Source organism: Neltuma alba, unplaced genomic scaffold (assembly GCF_004799145.2).
Source record: "Neltuma alba isolate B1F8T4 unplaced genomic scaffold, ASM479914v2 tig00012097_pilon, whole genome shotgun sequence".
NCBI classification, from domain to species: Eukaryota; Viridiplantae; Streptophyta; class Magnoliopsida; order Fabales; family Fabaceae; genus Neltuma; species Neltuma alba.
This window is the reverse complement of record NW_021636654.1, coordinates 29,630-44,099: the sequence shown is the minus strand read 5'-3', so window position 1 is coordinate 44,099 and position 14,470 is coordinate 29,630.

Here is a 14,470-nt window from a genome sequence, read left to right as displayed (position 1 = left end):
TTTGGAGCCGCTCGATTTCCTATTTCGGATTCAGATGCAACGGGGATATCTGGCAAAGGAATAGAGTGCTGATGAGAGAATTCCCCCCTCCAGTGCATAAAATGTTCATAGAAATTCAAAAAAAAAAAAAAAAAATACCGTGTGTTAATTGTCAAAAGGCCAAGAAAGATATTTACGTGTTAAAGAAGTATCGATTGACTGTCTTCAACTCCAATGGAAAATACATGAATATGCCTAGTAAAAAATTACCATGTATTTGGCAGATAAAGCATGAGCAAATAATTTTTTAAAAAATATTACCTTCAATCTTAAATATAAAAACTAGTTGGTGGTTCTAAATATAAGAATTTTGTCTTTCAAATTTATAATATGTTATCAAAAATATCCCTATTGATTGTAAAATATTTTTCATTTAAGTGTAATTCTAATATACATAATTAAATAAAGATAATTTAAAAAAAATCAATATATATTTATTATATATAAATAACTTAATTAATTTTTTAAATATTTTTAAATTAGTTATCTAGTTCATATAATTAAGGACGGGGTAATATAATCGAAAAGAGGGCCCAAGCTTGTGGAGCATTGTGGGCCGGGAAAATGATGGCTCATTGTTGGATTTTGGGCATTAGATTTATAAGGCTTACGTGTTCCTTGATATCAGCCCAAATATTGAGAAATGATTGATTGTACGGCTGGCCCCATTAGTGTGTTGTTTTAACCTTTTCTCTTTTGGTTCTGGCCCCAAAAAAAGGTTTTCTTTTTTGTAATGTAATCAACATTTTATGTATTTTATATTCCGATGAATTCTTAATTCCTCTTTGATGCATTTCACCAACGAAACTTTTGTTTTTCAAGAAAGAATGCAAAGAATGTCGTCTATGGGACATCTAGTTTTTTATACAATTTTTTTAAAAAAAAAATTGATGGCTAGGCTTCGCAATTTAAATGTGGTTATATTTATTTATCGGGAAAAAATTTGGTTGTATTTAAATTTAAGTTGAAATTTATTATATCTATTATACCGCCATCATGAAATCTAACGAAGATTTGACTGCGATCTCACTAAGAATTTTTTTTTGGGATATGTTGCGTCCGTTGAGATCTAATTGCAGTTCCCCCCCCCCTCCGAGACTCAATTTAAGGATCAAGTTGTCAAATAATTTTATTTCTGCTTAATTTGATAACTGTACTGATTTCATTGTTGCTCTCATATTGTCATGTCTTGCTTATTACCTTCTGGTCTGTATTGAGCTCTCCTACACTTTTGATGGCTTATTTCCGAATTCCAGGTTTGATTAGTCTACTTAATTCAACATTATCCTTAAATTTCTGAATTCAAAACTTGGGATATTACAAAATCCACGACCTTTATGACTTCATTATTTTCTACTGTCTATTTGTTATTTTCTCATACTTAATTCCTTCTCAATTAGTTTGAGCGTTTAAAATTGGAATTGGCTCCCCAGGAAAGTTGGTTGCTTTTAGTATTCCAGTAAACTCTTTTGATCGACAATATCTTCCAGAAAAAGACTTTTGGGTCATAATTAATTATTTGATCAGTAATTTATTAAACATATAATATCAAAACGTTGAAACAGATTTCTTTTGAGATCTCCTCGTGGTATATATTAAGTTTAATGTAGTTTTCTTTTTAGTTGGTCTCTAACATTTGCTTCAATATCTCTTCAAACGAGGTAACCATGCTAATAAGCATTTAAGCCTGAGAATTGAAAAGAAGTTGTCTATTATACACACATATATAAGACAACCTTAATTGATACATCAATTTATTATCAAAGATTATTATAATTATCAACTCAAGGTGTAATTCAATATTTTTCTGTACAATCTCATGTTAGCATTATATTGGCAGAGACAAACATTGAATCCTTAATGTAAAAACTAATCGATTAATTTAAATAATTTAAAAAAATTAGTTAAGTTAGTTATTTATAATAAATATATATTGTCTTCTGTAAAATACCGTTGCTAATCATATGTATTAGTCACAATTACCATTTAATGATATCTTTAATATGTGTAACTACTACAAGAATTATCTAAAAAAAAAGGGGTAAATATGAGAAAAAAGTGAATTGATTATTTTATATTTAAGATCAAAATGAATGTCAAATTAGTTCTTATATTAAGAATCGAATGTAGTATTTCTAGACGTATACAAGACAGCCTAAACTTATCATGATTTCATTTGGCACTGAACTTTATAACGTTTCCATTGATCAAGAAAAAAACACTACAGTCTTATCATTTTGTTAATAGATCATAGTGTAATTAAAAAGCCGAGTGTAGCCATGAGCCATCGACCTAATAAAAATATAACGTATATACAGATACATATACAATAAAGGAAAAGAACTTGTCCAACCCTCTTCTCTAATTCTTTATTATCGTTACCAAAATTAGATCAACTGTAAACGGTTGAGTGTAAAAGAAAAACAACCATTCATTCAGAAAGAGAACATTGCCTCCTCTTCCTCCTCCTTCTTCACAAAATGTGGATTTGTATAGCACGTAGCAGAGGAGAATGTGATTCCCATCTCCCCCACAAAGCACACTGCTTTTTCTTTTCGAGTATCTTTTCATGTTACTGTCCTATTCAGAATCCATCTCTTACAAAAACATCGAAATCTTATTACTACCTTCTTCCACTAGTTTGCTGTAATAACCTTTGATTATTCCTTCCCCTTTCCTTTTTCAAAAGGAAATGTCGATAACACCCTCTAGATCATATTTGTGTGTGTCTGTGTGTGTGTTTGTGTTCGTATATGCACATTATATTTCATCATTTTTGGCAAAAAAATAAGTTCGATTCAATTATATTTAAGTCCTATTATTATCATAGAGAAACACATTATTTAGATTATTCAAATTTTAACATAGAAACTTTATGTAGACGACGTCTCACATTTAGTCCTCTCTCAAACTATTATTTTCTTGCTCCTTACGGAAAATTAATTGTTCAAAGAACCCTCGCAGTGTAATTTTAAACAAAAAGGAGATCAGATCGAGCATATATTGTAGAGATATGATATGATTTGATATGTAAATATTATGTAATTATGATTAGGATTTGATAGGATATGATATTATCATAATGGGCCATTAATGCAGAGGCTCCTCTCACTTGTATATATATGTGTATATTCTGATCAATGAAATACAAGAGAATTATTTTCCATATTATTCTATTTCCTACATGGTATCAGAGCGTGGGAATTTTCTCTCTGGGTGTTAATTTTCGGTTGCTACAGTACCGCCGCCGCACTGTTCACTCGGCGTCCGTACAGTGTCCGTACGTCTGTACTGTTCATCGACTTTCCGGCGGCGTCCGTACAGTCCGTGCGCTCTGCACTGTTCACTCGGCGTCCGTACAGTCCGTACGGTTTATTACTTTCTGGCGTTCTGTTTCGTTTCTAGCGCATCTCCGGCACGCTGTTTGTGCAATTCAGTTCTGTTTGCAGCTCCCTGTGTAGCTGTTGGCCTTTTCACTGCCTTGGTATTCATTAGGTAATCCAGGTATCGTGCTTTGTGTTCCTGTGTAACACTCTTTCGCATTCCCTTTGGTTAGTGCACTTCATCTATGGCGGAAATTAAATCTGTCTCGGAGCTTGTCCCAACTATTACTAAAATTACTGATCACAAGTTGACTTGGGTAAATTATTTGGATTGGAGTAAAACCATTCGCCTCTATCTGCGGAGCATTGAGAAGGAAGACCATCTGACTGATGATCCTCCAACAACTGATTCCAAAAAGACCTGGTTGCGGGATGATGCACGGCTATTTTTCCAGATCCGTAATTCCATTGACAGTGAGATTATTCCCTCTATTAATCACTGTGAATTGGTTAAGGAACTAATGGATTATTTAGATTTTTTGTATTCAGGAAAAGGAAATATCTCTCGTGTTTACGAGGTCTGCAAAGCTTTCTATCGTTCTGAAAAACAGGATCGTCCTCTCAAAGCCTACTTTATGGACTTTAAAAGGATGTATGAAGAACTGAATGTGTTAATGCCTCTTACTGCTGATTTGAAGGTTCAGCATAAGCAACGGGAGCAAATGGCTATTATGAGCTTTCTTACTGGTCTCCCACCTGAGTACGACACAGTTCGGTCTCAAATCTTATCCGGATCTGAAATTTCTGACCTTCAAGATGTGTTTTCCAGAGTAATGAGAGCTGAGAATCTCTTGCCACCAGCTGCTAGTATTCCTACAAGTGCCTTGCTCAGTAAGGGCACCTATGAGACTCGTAGTCCTATTGATAACCGCGGGGGGCCTACCCGTGGTGGTTCGAAGCAAGGGGGAGCCCCTTCTGACTCCAGTGGGGTAGTGTGTTATTACTGCAAAGAACCGGGGCATACAAAACGCACATGTCGAAAACTTCAGAATAAACAGCAACGGAATAACTCTGCCCACGTGGCTACACAAGCCAGTGACACAGTCACGATTTCTGCTGCTGAGTATGCCCAGTTAAAATCTACTACACCGTCTGTGAGTGCCGCAGCTACAACAGGTAATAATGCTACTGCCCTTGCTTCTTCTTCCTCAAAGTGGATCATAGATTCCGGGGCTACTGATCATATGACAGGTAACAGCCATCTCTTCTCCTCTTATAATGCTTTTGCCAATCCGTCAAGTGTTTCCATCGCTGATGGTTCCCAGTCTCAAGTTCTCGGTTCTGGCACTGTTAATCCCACACCCTCTATCCGTTTGTCATCTGTGCTAAATGTTCCTAAACTTGCTTTTAATCTCCTATCTCCCAGTAAACTCACCCGTCAACTAAACTGTTGGGTCTCACTTTTTCCTTCTCATTGCTTGATACAGGATCTTTTGACGAGGCGGATTATTGGTAGAGGTTATGAATCTGGCGGGCACTATATACTGGATGATCGGGTGTCTCATGCGGTAGCTTGCGCTAGCAGTCATTCTCCCTTTGAAGTTCATTGTCGATTGGGTCATTTGTCTTTATCTTCTCTTAAGAAAGTTTATCCTCAATTTCAGCATTTGTCGTCTTTAGATTGTGAGTCATGTCAGTTTGCCAAGCATCATCGTCTTCCTTTAGTGTCTCGTGTCAATAAACGGGTTTCATCCCCTTTTGAGTTAGTCCATTCTGATGTTTGGGGTCCTTGTCCTGTAGAGTCCAAAGCAGGGTTTAAATACTTTGTTACATTTGTTGATGATTATTCCCGGACAACTTGGTTATATTTAATGAAACATCGTTCTGAATTGTTTTCCCATTTTTGTGCCTTTTGTGCTGAGATTAAAACTCAATTTAATGTTTCTATTCGCACCTTACGAAGTGATAATGCTAAAGAATATCTCTCTGCTTCGTTCCAATCTTACATGCTTCAAAATGGTATACTTCATCAGTCATCTTGTGTCGATACACCAGCTCAAAATGGTGTTGCAGAAAGAAAAAATCGCCACCTACTTGAGGTGGCCCGTGCACTTTTGTTTCAAATGCAGGTTCCTAAACCATTTTGGGCTGACGCGGTCTCCACTGCCTGCTTCCTTATTAACCGAATGCCTTCCTCTGTTCTTGATGGTAACTCTCCTTTTTCTACCCTCTTTCCTTCTAAGCCTTTGTTCCCTATTGCTCCTAAGATATTTGGGTGTGTCTGTTTTGTGCGGGATGTACGGCCATCTATTTCAAAGTTAGACCCAAAGTCTCTTAAATGTGTCTTCCTTGGATACTCTCGGGTCCAAAAAGGTTATCGTTGTTTCTCACCTACTCTCAATCGTTATTTAGTATCTGCAGATGTCACCTTTCAGGAGTCCACACCATATTTCTCGCATTCTTCCCCACCTGCTCCACCTGCGGAGGAGGATGACCTTCTAATATACTCTGTCACCTCACCATCACTGTCGTCGCAAGCACCCGCTCCCGCACTCGTTCAACCCTTTGATCGTGTGTATACACAACGGTCAACGGAGATTACTACCGCCACGCCAGCTTCTATTCCTCCCTGGTCCGCCTCGCCCTCAGATCCTGAGTTGAGCAACACTGAACCTCGTTCTGACCCTAATCCTGAGACACCTCCTGTTCCAGACCCGGATGCCTCTCTTGATCTACCCATTGCCCTTCGCAAAGGTAAACGTACTTGTGCCCATCCTATTTCGTCCTTTGTTTCATATGACCGCTTGTCTCCTGTGTCCAGTTCCTTTGTTGCCTCCCTAGATACTATCTCTGTGCCCAGAACTATTCGTGAAGCCTTGGCCCACTCAGGTTGGCGTGCTGCAATGGAAGAGGAGATGGCGGCCCTTGATCGAGCTGGTACATGGACCCTGGTCGATTTACCGGCGGGTAAAAAGGCCATTGGATGTAAATGGGTGTTAACTCCGAAAACTAAGGCTGACGGCACACTTGACCGCCTTAAGGCTCGCCTTGTGGCTAAAGGTTATGCACAAACCTATGGCATTGACTATTCCGAAACCTTTTCTCCTGTTGCTAAGCTCTCATCTGTCCGTCTGTTCATCTCTCTGGCTGCTACTTATGATTGGGATCTACATCAATTAGACATTAAAAATGCATTCTTACATGGTGATCTTCATGAAGAGGTCTATATGGAGCAACCACCTGGGTTCGTTGCTCAGGGGGAGCATGGGAAAGTATGTCGCCTTAAGAGGTCCTTGTATGGTTTGAAGCAAAGCCCTCGTGCATGGTTTGACCGGTTCAGTACTGTCGTACAGAAATTTGGCATGAGCCAAAGCAAGTGCGATCATTCTGTATTTTATCAAAGAACAGCGGCTGGCATGATTCTCTTGGTGGTATATGTAGATGACATTGTGATCACAGGCAGTAATGGTTCGGGCATCTCGTCCCTCAAGTCCTTTCTTAATTCCCACTTTCAGACGAAGGATCTGGGCTCTCTGACATACTTTCTAGGTATTGAAGTTATGCGAAGCAAGAAGGGCATATTACTGACACAGCGCAAATATGTTCTTGACCTCCTGAAGGAAACTGGAAAGTTGGGAGCAGCACCGACCAAGTTTCCTATGGTTCACAACCCACTCCTTGACGCTGATGGGAGCATACCACTCGATGATTCTCTTGATGATGAGAAACGGATGCTTGAGGCTCAGAAGAGCAAACCATTTGAGAATCCTGAGAGGTACAGGAGAATGATTGGCAAGTTAAACTGTCTCACTGTAACTCGTCCGGATATTACTTATCCAGTCATTGTACTAAGCCAGTTCATGGCATCCCCGACTGTCAGACAGTGGGAAGCCTTGGAGCACGTGTTACATTATTTGAAGGGATGTCCAGGTCGTGGGATATTATACAAAAATCATGGCCATACAGACATTGAGTGCTTCTGTGATGCAGATCATGGTGGATCAAAGGCCACGAGACGGTCTACTACAGGATACTGTGTCTTTGTGGGCGGGAATCTGGTGTCCTGGAAAAGCAAGAAACAAAATGTGGTGTCCAGATCGAGCGCAGAGGCAGAATACCGAGCTATGGCACAGTCTGTATGTGAGATAATCTGGATATATCAGCTATTAAAGGAAGTTGGCCTCAAAACCACTTTGCCAGCAAAGTTGTGGTGTGACAATAAGGCTGCCCTACATATAGCCTCCAATTCTGTGTTCTATAAACGTACCAAACATATTGAGATTGATTGTCATTTTATCAGAGACAAGCTTAAGGAGAACTTCATCTCCACTGGATATGTGCGTTCTAGTGATCAATTAGGCGACCTTCTCACTAAAGCTCTAAATGGGACTCGTGTTGACTATCTGTGTGACAAGTTGGGCATGCTTAACATTTATGCTCCAACTTGAGGGGGAGTGTAGAGATATGATATGATTTGATATGTAAATATTATGTAATTATGATTAGGATTTGATAGGATATGATATTATCATAATGGGCCATTAATGCAGAGGCTCCTCTCACTTGTATATATATGTGTATATTCTGATCAATGAAATACAAGAGAATTATTTTCCATATTATTCTATTTCCTACATATATATATATACTCATTTGATCTTTAATATAAAGCATAATTAACTAATTTAAGTAGATTAAAAATGTTGGTTAAATTAGTTAATATGATTTTTTTTTCCTTAAAACACCTTAAGCATCTTTCTTAATTCCCTCATTCATTCTTCTATTTGATTATTGTTGGGGAATAACATTAGAGTTAATTTGAAAAAAAAAATTGATAGCCATGTGAAATAAGTCTTGTATATAGGATTAACATTAACTCCCCAGTTAGGTCATATACTAAGTATTAGAGGAGTATATCTGGATCTATATATATTTCTTTTTGTCACATACAAATCTTTTATTGGCCACGAATAATAAGTACCCCACTTACTGAAAGATTATGGAAAAATAATCGCACAATAAAGAAAGAAAATAATTTGTGATACTCAAAATCTGCCTTTATATCTAACATATATTATCATTCCTATCCACTACGTGCACACCGAACAACATATTATAAGGTTATATGTCTCCTTTTGATGTCTTGTTGGTCACCTGATATAAAAAATGGGAACCCTAAAAGAATTGGCCAAATAATAAGAGCCATATAGGCAGCATAGACATTAAACACTGGCATTAAATGTGTCACCTTTAATTAATTGGATTATTCCTTTTCAATTCATATCGCAGAGTTAAGAATTCTAAAAGGCTGGCCACACAATATATAATCAAGCAAGCAAAATGATGTGTGTTTCTGACATTATCTTTAAATTATTTCATTAGTTTCCCACGTCAAGCCATAATCAATTTCATTGCATGTCCCCCAACTTAATTTGGCTCAATGTGTATTATAAATTAATCCATATCAATAACAACATTATCAGTTATTATTAGCATTAATATCAATAGCAATATGAAATTTAATTTTATGAAGTTCAATTGGGTACATAAAATAAAATAAAAGAATGACAATCCCTTGATCTTTCTTCATTGCTTTAATCTATGTAACTGTTGTTTACTTGTAACTTGTCTGTCATGCTTTTGAAAGATAATTGATTATTAATTATTGATTAATACTATAAGCCGCACTAGCTTGAAAAAAGCACACAGATAGATAATAATTAAATCCAAGCTTCTACAGGTTAGTGGCCCATCTATACATCAATTATTTAGCAAGGCGTGAAACCACGTGTACTTTGTCCCTGCCCCTCAATTGTGATAGCGCACACTCATTAATTTAAGGAAAATTATAATTCAAAAAATTAACATATTTATATTAAAAATCATGAATTAAAAAAATTAAAATTAACAAATAAATGCGGGCACACAAAAAATTCTAGTTTAATCTTTCAAATTAAAAATTGTAATTAATTTTATCAACAAATGCTGGTCCTATAAAAGAATGAGTGTTAGCCGTTTAAGTATGATAATTTAAATTTGTGTGAATATAAAAAAACTCCGTTGAAAGAACTTCAAAAGACAATGATAGCCATATTAAAAAATGATTAATTATTTTTTTATGTAATTTGCTAATACAGATGCGTTAATATAAAATATTAAATGTGTCATATGCATATTTACTTGGGACAACAAGTACAAAACTAGCTTGCTTTGTCTGGTTGGTTGTGGTGTGAAGATAATTAAATGATGAGTCAGATCTACGTGCTCATGCCGAAAATAGGCAAACCCCAAGTTCATCCATTGTAGTAGGTGGAGCTAAGTTTATAAAATCTGAAGCTAACTTGGCTCGCACTACATCTAAAGAGTACAATTAGATTATATTGTAGAAACGATCCTCATATTTTTTTTTTTTTAAAATGTTGTAGTAATGCTATAAAAAGTACAATTGCTACTGAATTTTTTTACGTATATTGTGGTAACTAAATTTTGTGATACACTTGGCAATACGAGTTTGTGAATATTATATTCCCTTGCAGTAAGAATTGTGTATGGTCATCATTTTAATGGAAAGGCTTCAAATTAAGAAAAGCAGAGATGCGCAAAAAAAAAAGAGAATCTCCCTTGAAAATTATATTCTTCTCTGTATGCGCATATCCCTGACTTCGCCATCGTCTATAACAAAAGACTGCGTAATTCCGTTGTTAGGATTTTAAGTGGTTTTTTTAAAAAAATAAATTTTATACTTTTTGTACAATTATATGATTTTTCTATTTTATTGAGGTGCAACGAAAGTTTTGAAAATGTTCTACATTTTTTATGAAAATCACACAGACTTCTATTTTCAAAACTGAAAATAATTAATGTCAATCCGAATAAATTATGTATTCTTATAAAAATTAGATGAAACTTTTGTCAACAGGATGAGCGATGGCTGTTGATCACTCAAAAAACTTTGATTTGTTACCATTCATTATATTACAATGATTATTATCTTATCTAAAATAAAATTTATAAAGATAAAATTATTTACAAATTATGAACAGCATAATTTTTAAAGAATCTCTGCTAAATAAAATGGCTCAAGATAAGCTGATAAGGCAAGAACTCTATAATACCTATTTCCCAGGATAGTTGTCTTCAAATGATTGAAGCACAATGGGATAAATTCAAACAGCTTAAGTGAACTGATATCTCAAAGCCAGCCTTCATCTAAAATGTCAAAAACTAGATGTGATTAATATAAAAATTAGTTGGACATGTTAAAAGTTTCGGTAATTCTAACTAATATACATGATTAGTAAGGATATATTAAGAAATGTAATACTCCTCCGGTCCTTAATATAAAACCCATTTAACTAATTTGATTAGATTAAAGAAGTTAGGTAAGGTAGTTAATTATGAAAAATGTGACACGTTTTTACTAAAACACCATAATTATCTTTCTTAATACCCCCACTCCCTCTTCTACACTTGATTATGATTGAGGGAGTATCTATAGGGGTAATTTAGAGAAAATTGATAAATATGATAAATGAGTTTTATATTTAGGACCAAAACCAACTTACCAATTGGGTCCTATATTAAGAACCGGAGGAGTACCTATTTATTACAAACAACTAATTTAACAAATTTTTTTAATCTACTCAAAATAATCAACTAGCTTTTATACTCCTTCAGTCCTTAATATAAGATATATTTATTTAATTTGATTAGATTAAGAAGGTTAGGTAAGTTAGTTAATTATAAAAAATTATGACATAATCATCTTTCTTAATATCCTCTTTCCCTTTTCTACTTGATTATGATTGATGGAGTATCTATAAGGGTAACTTAGAAAAAAATTGATAAATATGAAAAATAGGTTTTATATTTAAGACAAAAATTAATTTAATAATTAGATCCTATATTAAGAACCGGATGAGTATTAATTAATAGTTGATATTGAACTTCAAATTAGAAAACAATTACAAATGGCCACCCATAGTATTAGCACAGTTTTGACAAGACATGAACCGACGTAGTAGAATTTTAGTTTTCATAAAACACGGATCCATATTATAGATTATCGATGTTGCTTTGAGGGGCGGCCTGCCTCATGTCCTTATCCTTTGATTTGCAGATGAGACCTTCTACTCCACGTACTCTATCCCTATGGCTTCATCGTTTTATGGTAACAAGCTACTTACAAACTACACTTGGACTATTATAGGGGTGTTTGGATGTCCTTAAAATCACTTTTTAGAAATACTTTTCTGTAAATCGAGACAATCTCCTCTACATATTTGTTTCGTATACCGTAAAAACACTTCTGAAACCATGATTTTGATCTTATCCAAATACCCTTATATGTGTAGGTCACAACGGCCTAACTTTGGAATCGTACTATTTACCATTACATGACATTATAAATGGCCACTTATCATTGAACCCACCATATTTTCATCCATTTTCCTCCTTATTTTCAAGTAATTTTTCATTTAGGGAAAAGGCGAGCCCACTAATAAAGTTCTTTGGATTCACATACCAAAATTTTTTGTATATTCTTTTATTATTATTGAAATAAAACTCTAACAAATATTTCTTATAATTCTTTGCTGGACCAGCAAGCCATTTACCATTTTCATAGCTAGGGGCATATTCTTCTAATACTATTTATAAAGTACTTTGCTAAAATAAAATAAAAAATCTTAAGTCTTGTTAATTATATATTGAAATTTAATAACTCTTTGATTTTATCTTTATTTAATATGCATGCTTCTCGAGGGAATGACAATTTACAGAATAATAAATTGAGAATAAAATTTTATATTTATATAATAAATTTAATGAAATGGTTAATATTAAGGACAAAAAATCCCTGTTTCTGCCTTGTAAATAAAATCAGAAAAGTATTTCATTTTCATGTTATTAAGCCTTTTTCAATGCCAACCAGCATGAGCATGACGTGTGTATAGATATTAACATATGCAGATTTGATTGGTGATGATTTTAACAAATATCTTATTATTAGATTTTATTTAATATTAATATATAATGAATATACATTGAATCAGTTTGATATGGACATGCATTATGAATCACATGTAAAATTATTGTTTCAACATAATAAAATACTACCTCCGCTCCTTAATATAAGGTCTTGTTTGATTTTTATTTTGCTTCTAAATATAAGACCTCAATCCACTTTGTCTCTCATATTTATACTTTTTTTTTAAGATAGTTCTTCTAACAATGGTAGTTCTAACCAATATACTGAATTAGTAAAGATATTTTAAGAAAATCACCACCTATTTATTACAAATAATTAATTTAACTTATTTTTTTAATTTTTTTAAATTAGTCAACAAACTCTTATAATTAAAACCGAAGGTAGTATAACACAACATAAGTGAACGTGTAAAAATCAACATTCCATGATGGGCATAAGGGTAGGGCGCAAAAATGAGTAGCTGACCCGCCAAATTTAAAAAAGGGGAAGGCAAGATGGCATCCATTAAACATGTGGTGCGCAGCGAGAGTGAGGGAAATTTGGCCTCTTGCGGGATTGCGCCTTTGCTTTTATTTATGAGCACAAGATAACGATACTCGCGCAATTCCGTTCTGAGGATAACGAAAGCGACTTCCCAAACACACCCCCGCGCCTTCTGTTTCGTTATCCATTTCCTATCTCCCTCCTGCTTCCCCCATTACTCTCCTCTTCTCCCTTGTGGTGGCCCTGCCAAACACGCCGTCCGAGTCCCTTATTCTGCACGAGGGTAGGGGTCCCTCCGCAAATGCAAACCTTTTATGTTTTTTCGTGTGAAATTGATTAAAAGTTACTATTTAAAAAATTAATTTTGCTATCTAGAATTTATTTTAAGAATTGAAATGCAATATATATTTTAATAATGTGCAATTTATCTCCAATTATGTATATAATTAAAGGTTTGTTTGGAATAATTTATAGACAGTTTTTCAATTATAATTTACAAAATATGAGATAAGTATGTGAGAAAGTTTTTATTTTATCTTACATAAAACGTATTTATAAGTGATTTTAAACGTGATGCCAAATATAAGAAATGTTTGAGTGAAAATAAAATTATGGTTTAAAAAATAATTTTACGGTATATAAAATAAATATGTAAAAAAATTTATCTCGATTTATGAAAAAATATTTTTAAAAAGTATTTTCGTGATTACTTAGACACTTCCTAGTTTAAAAAGTTATACATAGTGAAGATGAGTTGTATTTATTCAAAGATTTGGATTTTTAATTATTTCTAGATAATTAATTTTTTATTAGTGACTTTTTACCCATTTTGTTCACGGACGTTCAGTGAAAATGATGCAAAAAAACAAAAATCAAAATGATAGTAGTATTGCGTAAGAATGACAATTTTAAAATATTAAAATAACTATAATGCGAGCATTTATGAATCTGACTGTGAAATACTACGATCATTACAATGTCAATATTGGAATTAGACGATTTTTAATGGTGCGGTGTCAACAGTACGGCGTTGACTATACGAACTTTTTCAGCACAATGACAGGCTTTTTTTTTTTTGGGTAACATTTTCTTTTTCCAGCTTTTTCCAAACACCTTGGGAAATTTTTCTACCAAAAACATTTCTCTCGTAAAATCTTTTGTTTTTTTTAAACAACTTTGCAACTACAATTCCTTGAATCAAACAGAAGAGGATCCAATTTCGGATCCTATCTCACTTTTTTAAAACAAGTTTCAATGTTTCAGAACTTTTTGTCTCACAACTAGCAATTTTTTTTAAAGTACCAATTCTAATATCAAGTTAAAATATTTTATATTTATATTATAAAAAGGATTTTATATTTAGAATTGAAAGGATATTTTCTTTTTCAGAATAAAAAAGGTACGGGTAACTATTTTTTCTTCTGGCAAAAAAGAAACTTTTTCTCCTCTTTCACCTTTACACTCTTCCCGCACCACTAAAAAGTAAAAAGCTGAAAGTGAAATTTCAGAGGTAAAAGGAGAAAAAACGGTGAGAAAATCAGTGTTATAAAGGGAGAAAATTGCAGAGAGAAAATAGAAAATAACACGTTCTCTTGGGCATTCATCTTTTCATGCCTATATATATACCGGAGAAGAG